The 11,614-nt window shown below is 40.1% G+C and overlaps 1 pseudogene; it reads left to right on the forward strand.

The window, feature by feature from the left end:
- Positions 1-7,652: 7,652 nt before the first annotated feature.
- LOC100968556 (dnaJ homolog subfamily C member 7-like) lies at positions 7,653-9,440 on the forward strand (annotated as a pseudogene).
- The last annotated feature ends 2,174 nt before the right edge of the window (positions 9,441-11,614 follow it).

Here is an 11,614-nt window from a genome sequence, read left to right on the forward strand (position 1 = left end):
CTCTACGTTGCATTCCCTGATTGGTTCAGACATTGTCCAGCCACCCAATCTGAGTCAAGCAGGTATGATGACATTCACTGATTTCTGGGAAAAGGTCTGCTTCCCAGCTGAACAAGAAGCCTCACGGAATGGAATGCCTAGTGCTGCTGCCCTATTTTGCTTCCATGAAGAGCCAAAGACAGAGAGCGGCACAGGGGAAGTCTGAGTAAAAAGACAGCTTGATGACAGCTTTTGAGCCCTCGATCCAGCCATGTTTGGAGAAATATCATTTTTGTTTAGGCCAATTTAGGTTCATTTTTCTGTTACATGCAACCAATATATATCTAACTAAATATCTAACTAAAACGTCTTCCTATTCAGAAGGAAGAATACTTATGTTTAACTAAGATCTGAATAATATCTTTTACTTATGCACATATACACATATAAGTTGAAAAGACTAAAATATACTCAAGTTCTAAAACATTTAAAATTAAAACTCTGTCTGTCACAATGTCACTCATTCATTCTCATTCTGCCAGAATGTTAGATACTGGCTGGAAAAAAAAAAATTCAAAAGCTGGTTTCTATACCAAGATCCCACACATGGGAAAAAACACAGGAAAAATGTGTGAATACCAACATGATTATGATATTAATTTGACTACTTCGTGAGACTGAAAGGAAAAATAAAACAGTGTCCAGTGGTCAGGTGGTTGTGTTTTGTGTTTTTTTCCCCCTTGTAAAAGATTGAGAAATCCAGACCTGAAGTCTGAAATCTGTCCTACACTTTCAAAGGAGGAGAGAGCCGACGTATGCATTTGTAACTTAGAGGAACAACAGAGTTATTTTTTGTGGAGAAGATTGATTCTACACAGAGTTCAATTTGAAGAAACTATGCCCAAGACATTAAAGAGAGCAAACAGTTGATCGGGATTGAGATTTGCTACTCAGGATAGTTTCTAAAGAACTGCAGGCAGAAGATTCTCTCTTGAGTCTCCATTCCTTTTCAGGTGACTGAGTAGATACCATCATCCAGCTATAAATGTTTGTTCCAATAAATTATTGCATGGGAAGGGTCCTTGGAGCTATACAATAAGGAGAGATTGTTGTAAGCCTGCAAAGTTGAGTAAAATAGCTCAGCTGGTCAGAATTGGAATTTGTACTTTCATGGTGCTCTTGTAAAAGCCATAGCATAGGCAACCGTGTCCCCAAATCTATGCTCATTATTGATCCTATTCTCTATATCCAAGACCTTTCATTCTAGCTCTTTTTAAGGAAAATGTAGATTAAATATTTGAATTTAATACATTTCAATTTAACTATAAAATTGATAGTTATGTATATAACTTATAAATTGCACACTTAGGTACCTCTCTGTAACTTTAAGCTGTTTTGTTTTCTCTCAGATTAATGAAAGTTCCTGTTGAAAACTTGTCTTTAGGCCAGGCTGGGTGGCTCACACCTGTAATCCCAGCACTTTGGTAGGCCAAGGAGGGTGGATCACCTGAGGCCAGGAGTTCGAGACCAGCCTGACCAAAATGATGAAACCCCGTCTCTGTTAAAAATACAAAGTTAGCTGGACCTGGTGGATCATGCCTGTAATGTCAGCTACTTGGGCGGCTGAGGCAGGAGAATCACTTGAACCCAGGAGGCAGAGGTTGCAGTGAGCTGAGATCGCACCACTGCACTCCAGCCTGGGCGAGAGAGCGAGACTCTGTCTCAAAAAAAAAAAAAAAAAAAAAAAAAGGAAATCAGGATTTTTTTTTTTTTTTTTTTTTTTTTTTTGAGACAGAGTCTCACTCTCTCGCCCACACTGGAGTGCAGTGGCGCCATCTCGGCTCACTGCAACCTCCGCCTCCTGGGTTCAAGCGATTCTCCTGCCTCAGCCTCCTGAGTAGCTGGGACCACAGGTATGTGCCACCACTCCTGGCTAATTTTTTGTATTTTTAGTAGAGATGAGGTTTCGCCATGTTAGCCAGGGTGGTCTCCATCTCCTGACATCATGATCCGCCCACCTCAGCCTCCCAAAGTGCTGGGATTGCAGGTGTGAGCCACCACGCCCAGCCAAAAACTTGTCTTTAATAATAATTTAATTAAGATATAAAATGTTACTTCTCGAATAGTGGAGAAGCTCAAATGCCAATTAGGATTTTTAAAATATTGCAGCCATTTAAAAATTGAACTCTGACTTAATATTTGATGCTCTTTTGGATGAAATGCAATCATCCAGGAAGAGAGCTAGTTTTAGATACTGCTGGATTCTGTGCTTAGAGAATAGCACTAGGGTCCGTTTCTACGCGCTGCACTGTGGTCCATAGCATATTCAAATTTACGTTATTCTACTTTCAAGTTCTGCAGAGGGGGAATTGCCTCCTGCAGCTTCTTCATAACTCTAGGGGTTCCCAGACTCTCTCTGTCTGGCTCAGATTGGGTCAATGTGCTCATCCCATCCTTTAAACAATCATAGTGACTGCGGCCTGGGTGGGTGGAGGTGAGCTCTTTCGCGTAGGCTCCACCTCACTGTAAAGAGGAGTCACCTTTTCCTAAGCACATGAACTGGGGATGCGGTTGTTCATCCAAAGCAAAATTGGGGTATTGTTACCAACATGAGGAAGAGTGGATATCCTGGGCATAAAGAACAAATGTCCACCCTAAGGTAGAACTCAGATGTTCCAGCAGCAGAGCTGGTCAGAATTTGAGGTCAACAATCTCTAGACCTCTTCATGAAATTCTTTTTTCTGATATAGAACTTTAGAAAAGAAGGGTATAAATATCAGTTGAGATATGAAATATTGTCATATCATTGCTATGGACTAAATTGCATTATCTCTCCTGTTACTCCCAATTCGTATGCTGAAGCTCTAACTCCCAATATGATGGAATTTATTGGTGAGGATTTGGAGGTAATTAAGATTAGATGAGGTCATGAGAGTGGGATTAGTGGCTTTTTTTTTTTTTTTTGACGGAGTCTCGTTCTGTCACCCAGGCTGGAGTGTAGTGGCACGATCTCAGCTCACTGCAACCTCCACCTCCCGGGTTCAAGCGATTCTCCTGCCTCAGTCTCCCGAGTAGCTGGGACTATAGGCGCCTGCCGCCACACCCTCCTAATTTTTTGTATTTTTAGTAGAGATGGGGTTTCACTGTGTTAGCCAGGATGGTCTCGATCTGCTGACCTCATGATCCGCCCGCTTTGGCCTCCCAAAGTGCTGGGATTATAGGCGTGAGCCACCATGCCCGGCCCTAATGGCTTTTTAAGAAGTGGAAGAGTAAGAACTTTGACTCTCTGTCATGTGAGGACCCAGGGAGAAGGCAGTTGACTACAAGCCAGGCAGTAGACCCTCACCAGACACTGAATCTATTGGCACCTTGATCTTGGATTTCCCAACCTCCAAAACTGTGTAAAGTAAATGTCTCTGATTTAAGTCATCCAACCTCTAGTTTATTATAGTACCACAAGCAGACTAATACGATTGTGTTCAGGAAATGAATAATTCAAAGAACTTGTCTTCATAGCCCAGATATGCTTTTGGTATATAAAGAGTTATTCTAGTAAAGGTCGTCAAGTGTTTCTATTGGAAGAACATTCAAATGTAAAATGTTTGGCCAGGTGTGGTGGCTCACACCTGTAATCCCAGCACTTTGGGAGGCCGAGGCTGGTGAATCACCTGAGGTCAGGAGTTCAAGACCAGACTGGCCAACATGGTGAAACCCCGTCTCTACTAAAAATAAAAAATTAGCTAGTGTGGTGGCATGCGCCTATAGCCCCAGCTACTCAGGAGGCTGAGGAAGGAGAATTACTTGAACCCGGGAGGCTGAGGTTGCGGTGAGCCGAGATCACGCCACTGCACTCCAGCCTGGGCGACAGAGTGAGACTCCATCTCAAAAAAAAAAAGAAAATATTGTTTTTCAGTGTTCAATATATTTTCTCACATACCTGTCTAGCAGTGGTGTCATGCAACTCAATCTGTATCTTATGGACAACCACAAAGCATCTTGATTTGGAAATATATACACCACATATTTGTGTTGACAGTATTATCCAATCATTTGGAAACATAATTTATGAGGAAACTAGAGGTCCTGCATTTCAGCCATTTTGTCAACGAAGTCTCTACCTCAAGTAGTTCACTAATGAGGAGAGAGATTTATTTCTCAGTATAAAGTTTATGACATGAACGTCTGTTTTACAGCCAATATTTACCTGTTCTTTTTTTCATCTTTAATTCTTGGACTTCATATAAAAAGGACAAGGTAAATCACATAGTCAAATTGGCTGATTCCGCATAAGCTCAGAGAGAAGAGTCCTATTCAGAAAAATAATTTAATTCTAAATCTGTGTCTGAAGAAATATCATCTGTAAACTTTAGCTGGAAAGTGTTCTAAGAATATAGAGATATTCCCCATGGTCTTGATTGTGTTCATCCTGAAAGATTCAATTTAATAAGAGAAAGGTTTGGGTCTTTTGAAAACAGTAAGAAAATCATTTATCAGAGTTTCCATTTTCTCTGGGCAATTTTCACCATTTCAGCATACCCAAGAGAGAAATGACGTATAATTTTGTTATGCTGAAGAATTTGGCAAGCCGGCTAATGGTCTTACTAAAAGTGAAGAAATCCCTTTGGTGACAGATGCAGGAAGTTATGTCTGAATCATTTGGAACCATTGTAGAGAAGCCTTTGTTCCAAAAGAGATGTGTGGGGATTTTCTTGGGAAGAAAAGGTGTCTGAATATTCTTAAACCTTGAACAGATTTATCAAACTTGCTGCTTCATTTAATCCTTTGCCAAATGGGCTCATCTTCCATCCAACAGACTTCTCCCTAGCCATCTTCATCTTTCAAAAAGTCACCCTTAAAACGCATCTTGTGTTTCTTTCACTGCTGTGATGATGAAATCTGTCTCAAAAGAAGCATGTCGGTGTTGACTTCATAATCTTAGAGGCTGTAACATACAGGGAAGGCTGTTACTTAGAAACATACTCTCAGAAAGGTTTTTTGGAAGTTTTTAGGGAGGGGGCGAAGAAGAACTAGGGACAGGTAGATGGTGAATAGAATAACCTGAAGCCATGAGTCAAGGTCAACAGCAACATTAAGTCAAAGCAAGATCACTGAACATTGGTGAAAATAAAAAGAAATGGAATCAGACTACAGAGGAAAATGAGTAAATTTAGGATCCAGAACTACTCTTAATGGGAAGTCCTATTAGCTTGTCTCCCATCAGAGTTAGGTGAAGTAATAATCTCCAAAAGGTGGGGCTGTTACCTCTGCAGGCGTTTAGAACTGGTCTGAACAAATCACCTGCAAGCTTTTTTGTGGTGGAAGAATGCTGTAGAACGGAGCTGTGAAAGCAAGTATAATTTCTCTTCTGACTCCCTCTGACTTTCACTTAATCATGTACAGGCAGTTCAAAAATCCTGCTGCCTCTTTCTTGCCAATTTCAATACAAATTCTCTCTGGCCAGAAAACTGATCATTTGGTATATAACCTTTTTTTTTTTTTTTTGGTTGGTTCCTCAGTTTCTCCACAACATCACCTGACATTCTGCTACATAAATAGCTATAATTTTAAATAAAATGAGTCAAACGCTAGTGTCAGGCCTTTACAGAGGCTCTCTCACCCTTTAAGATCGCTATAATCCCTCTTTTACATAAAAGGCAATAATGTTCAGACTCTAAGCTAGTGAGTTGAAACGCAAACTCTGAACCGTCTCATCAGAAAAAAAAAAAAGAGCATAGGTTTAGAGTCAAATGAACTCCTGTGTGAATTCTGGCTTAGCATGCCTATTTCTGTCCCAATCTATTCTATAATCTCCTTTATCCTTGTAGTGGAATTATTTTAAATTCTATCTTGAGACCCTTGTCTGGGAGCTTATATGATTCATTCCATCATTGCCCAAATGAGATAGACCAGGAGGCTGGATCCTCCTCTTAGTAGGGGTGGATGCTTTTTTAGTGGCTGTAAATGGATCAGTCCATGACTTAATTGTGCATGAAATAGAGATTTTTAAAATTTTTCTATAACCAAATTTAATTTCTGTCATAAATGCTAAATTTCTACCTGGTAATGACAAATTTAATTCTTCTAATTCAGGATAAACCTAGCCAAATTAGGATTTTTAAGACATTGTTTCAGGGTAAAATCATTCAATTTAGGCTTCTTCCCCCAAATTTCAATTAGCCCAAGTGGCATCTAACTTTAGGGAGGTGTTACGAGTTAGGTAACCCCAAGTTATTTGCATTTCTTCTTTTCCTGAGAGTGGAAGTAGCAAGGTATAAAGTGTTATAATAATGGCTAGTAATTTGCAAAGAGGTAAGATGATCTTACAGGAGTAAACCAGCTTGCTGGAAATGAGTATTTTCAGTTAAGGGCCAAAATTGTGTAGCACGAGCTCCCAGAAAGCCCCTGGAATTGTGCCAGCAGACACGGCCATGAATTTGGCAGTGGCTGCTGTAGCCTTGAGGCAAGGTAGGCCTTTGCCACAGGATCAAAAGACAGACTGTAATAAGCTACGGATTTTTGGTGCTTTCCTTGTAATTAAAGCTATTAGAGAATCGGAATTTTATTTAGAAGCTTCTTTATTCCAATCAAAAAAGATAGTACATTCAACATTAAGACTTTACTGTCCTAATGAAGAGAAACTTCATTTGCTCTAAGAACACTGTAAGATGGACAATTTTGGAAACATATGGAATTCTCCCAAAGTGGCCAAATCATCATCAGTGAACTAGTGCCAGTTTGTGAGATGTGTGCAAGCATTTGGATAATAATAAAGAAGCAAGTGTCTGGACTGGCAGAAGTGCACACTTGAACTGAGATTACCCCTGGAGAAATGATCATGGTCAGTTGAATGTGTTGGTTCTGCATTTTGTGTCTTGAGCCCCTAACCAGTGGTTGGCCACCCTTGACAAGAGACTTGATAATTTGTGGCCCTCAGCAGATAGAATTTTTGGATATTCTGTCTTTCATATTAACTGTCAGTTGTAAACACAGAACAGAGGAAAAATGGACCTTGTACGTTTTTTGGTTGGTGACTTGAAGTAAATTTCATTTACTGGGGAACATAAGCTTGACAAAATTTTTATTAACAGCTTTATTGAGGCCAAATTGACATACAATAAAATGCACATAATTAAACTATAAACCTTGAAAAGCTCTGACATTTGTATACACCCAGCATAATAATCAAGATAATGAAAATATGCATCATAAGTTTCCTCATGTCCATTGGTAATACCCCCTTCTTCTCCCTGCTCCCCATACCTCTGAGTCCCCAAGCAACCACTGATCTGTTTTCTAACACTGTAGATTAGTTGGTGTTCTAGAATTTTACATACATGGAATATAGTGTGCATTCTGAGAAAAAATGTATGTTTTTTTCACTCAGCATAATTTTGAGATTCTTCCATGTTTTGTGTGAGTCCATAGTTCACTTTTTGCATTGATTTGTATTCTGTTATATGGGCATACCAAAAATTGTTTATCCACTCACCTGAACATAAACATTGAAGCCTTCTTTCCCTAGGTTTCTGCTGTTATAAATAAAGCTGCTATAAATATTCATCTACAAGTTTGTGTGTATAGATATATACTTTGTTTTCCTTTAAGTAAATATCTAGGAGTGAAATTGCTGCGTCATATGGCAGGGATATAATTTCCTTTTTAAGAAACTGTCAGTTGCCCCATCGTGCAATGTGGTAATGGCGGCAACCAAGCCAGGGCTGCTCCATGAAGAGGAAGCAAAGACGGCTTGCCAGGACAGTGATGGAGAAGAACAAAAAGGCAGGATCGCCTCAATAAAAGGAGGGTGGCTTTGCCAGTTTGTAATTTAAAATACTGAAGCACAGTCTTTGAAGCAACAAGGAAATGCACACTACGCCAAGGAAGATTACAACGAAGCTTATAACTAACTATTAGACAAAAGCCACAGATATGTGCCCTAAAAATGCTAGCTATCATAGTAATAGAGCAGCTACATTGATGATACTTGGAAGGTTCTGCGAAGCCCATGGAGATAACTTTCACAGTGAAATTGGATGATGGTTTCTTCTGGGGACATCTACGAGAGGGCAAGTGCCACCTCTCTCCAGGGAATGCCATGGCAGCACATTGCAGTTTTCAGAGAGCCCTAGAACTGGATCATAACAATGCTCACTCACAACAGGAGTTCACAAATGCTAATGCAATCAAGGAATAGGAGAAAGTCATAGAAACAAGTTTTGAGAAGTGGGCTTTTCAGAAGGTTGTTTTCTGCATGGACTATGCCCTAGAATTTGCCCCTGTCTGCCATCACTTCAATATCCCTCAAAGCAGAATGTTTAGCAATGCTGGGTCGTTATCCAGAAGCACAGTCTGTGGCCAGTGACATTTTATGAACGGATTCCACCAATGTGGATGCTCTGTATGTACGCGGACCTTGCCTTTATTATGAAGATTGTATTGAGTAGGCAGTTGTTCAGTTTTTTGTACAGGCTCTCAGAGTGGTTCCTGACCATGAGAAGGCCTGCCTTGCGTGCAGAAATGCCAGAGCACTTAACGCAAAGAAAGAAGACTGGAATAAAGCGTTTAGGGAAGGAAATTACAAACTAGCTGATGAACTGTACGCAGAATCCCCGGGGTAGACCCCGACAACATAAAAGCAATTGCTAAACTCTACTGTAACCGGGATATGGTTAATTCCGAGCTTGGGAAACTAGATGATGCAATAGACAGCTGCACAAATGCAGTGAAGCTCATGACACTTACATAAAAGCCTACTTGAGAAGAGCTCAGTGTTTCTTGGACACAGAACAGTATGAAGAAACAGTGCGAGGCTATGAAAAAAGTATATCAGATGGAGAAAACAAAAGAATACAAACAGCTCCTAAAAAATGCACAGCTGGAACTGAAGAAGAGTAAGAGGGATAATTACTACAAGGTTCTGGAAGTGGACAAGAATGCCTCTGAGGACAAGATCAAGAAAGCTTATTGGAAACAGGCCTTGAAGTACCATCCACATCGTCATGATGGAGCCAGCGCTGGGGTTCAAAAGGAGGAGGAGAAGATCAAGGAAGTGGCGAGGTCTTTATCATCCTTTTTGATTCCAAGAAAACGATTCATTATCACAGTGGACAGGACCTGGATAAGGAAGACATAAATTTGGGTGATTTTGATGCAAACAATATCTTCAAGGTATTCTTCCGCTGTCCTACGGGCTTCAGCTGTGAAGCATCTGGTCCAAGGATTTTCTTTCTTCGATTGGGCTCATGAAGGGCAACCATCCAGAATCCAGAAAATGCAGAGTCGCTCAGTTTACATGTAATCAGCAGATCATTTCTATTAAGAGAGGAATATTTAAATCTCAAACCATAATTTGTCTGCCTCTCCTGTAGATCTATCAGTTTTTTGCTCAATGTATTTTATTATTAGGTGCATAAATGTTTAGATTTGTTTATGACCTTTTATCATTATGAAATAAACTTGAAAAATCCCATGTAATATTGTTTGCTGTGAAATCTATCATGTCTGGTAGTAATATAGTCACTGTAACTTTCTTATAGTTAAGGTTAGCTAGATTATCTTTTTCTGTCTTTTAACATCTAACATGTGTGTGTGTGAAAATGAATAACACCAAACAGTTACTTTGAGAAAATCAATAAAATTGGTCAATCTCTAGCTAGACTGATCAAGAAGAAAGAAAATATATATGGAGAGAGAGTACATTTCTTATATGCAGCATATAGTTTGGTCTTCTGGTTTTTTCTTTTTTTTTTTTTTTTTTTTTGAGACAAAGTTTCACTCTTGTTGTCCAGGCTGGAGTACAATGGTGCGATCTCAGCTCACCACAACCTCCGCCTCCTGGGTTCAAGCAATTCTCCTGCCTCAGCCTCCCAAGTAGCTGGGATTACAGGCATGTGCCACCATGCCCAGCTAATTTTGTATTTTTAGTAGAGACGGGGTTTGGTCAGGCCGGCCTCGAACTCCTGACCTCAGGTGATCCGCCAGCCTGGACCTCCCAAAGTGCTGGGATCACAGGCGTGAGCTGCCTCACCCGGCCTTGCGTTTCTTTTCTGTTTGACAATCTCTGACTTTTAATTGAGATGTTTTGACAAAGTTATATTTAATGTGATAATTGACAGATTCAAGTCTGTCATCTTGCCATTTGTTTTCTGTTTGACCCATCTCTTCTTTTTCTCCCCTTTTCCTCATGTCTTTGGTTGAAGAACTTCCTTTGATATTTCTTTTTTTTCTTTTTTTTTCTTTTTTTTTTTTTTTGTGGTGAGATGGAGTCTCACTCTGTTGCCAGGCTGGAGTGCAGTGGCGTGATCTCAGCTCACTGCAATCTCCGACTCCCGTGTTCAAGCGATTCTCCTGCCTAAGCCTCCTGAGTAGCTGGGATTACAGGTGTGCACCACCAAGCCCAGCTAATTTTTGTATTTTTAGTAGAGATGGGATTTCACCATGTTGGGCAGGATAGTCTTGATTGCCTGACATTGTGATCCACCCACCTTGGCCTCCCGAAGTACTGGGATTACGGGCATGAGCCACTACGCCCAGCCTGACATTTCTTATAGAGCAAGTCTGTTGCTGATAAATACTTTCAGCTTTTGTATATGTGAAAGAGTCTTTATTTCACCTTAGTTCTTGAAACATATTTTGCTTGGTATAAAATTCTAGTTTGACAGTTTAATAATTTTTTTGTCAGTACATTAAAGATGTTGTGTGTCACTGTCTTCTCACTTGCATTTTTTCTTATAAGAGATCTGCTATAGTTCTTATCTTTGTTTCCCTAAATATATTGTGATGTTTTTCTCTGCTTTACAATGTTCTATCACTGGTTTAGGAAAATTTAATTATGATGTGCCTTAGTGTCGTTTTCTTCACATTTCTTGTGCTTTGGGTTCACTGGGCTTCTTGAATATGTAGATTTATACTTTTCATTAAATTTGGAAAATTATTGGCCATTATTTCTTCCCATTTTTTTCTGTTACCCTCTCTCTTCTTTTTCGGTGACTTCTATTACATGTATATTAGGCATCTTGAAGTTTTCCACAGCACAGTGATACATGTTTTTTTAAATGTTTATTCTTTCTCTGTTTAATTTTAGATAATTTCTATTGCTGTGTCTTCATATACACATATACACTAATCTTTTCTTCTGCAATTTCTAATCTATTTCTTAAACTCCTTACATATATATATATTTTTTCTTTGAGACAGAGTCTCGCTGTGTCGCCCAGGCTGGAGTGCAGTGGTGTGATCTCAGCTCACTACAAGCTCTGCCTCCTGGGTTCATGCCATTCTCCTGCCTCAGCCTCCCGAGTAGCTGGGACTACAGGTGCCCACCACCACGCTCAGCTAATTTTTTGTATTTTTAGTAGAGACAAGGTTTCACTGTGTTAGCCAGGATGGTCTAGATCTCCTGACCTCATGATCCACCTGCCTTGGCCTCCCAAAGTGCTGGGATTACAGGCTTAAGCCACCACACCTGACCCCTTAAATATATTTTTAGGCTGGGCGTGGTGGCTCACACCTGTAATCCCACCACTTTGGCAGGTTGAGGCAGGAGGATTGCCCAGGAGTTTGAGACCAGCCTGGGCAACAAAGTGAGACCCATCTCTACAATTTTTTTTTTTTTTTTTGAGACAGAGTCTTGCTC

The sequence above is a fragment of the Pan paniscus genome, chromosome 5, assembly GCF_029289425.2.
Source record: "Pan paniscus chromosome 5, NHGRI_mPanPan1-v2.0_pri, whole genome shotgun sequence".
Classification (NCBI taxonomy): Eukaryota; Metazoa; Chordata; class Mammalia; order Primates; family Hominidae; genus Pan; species Pan paniscus.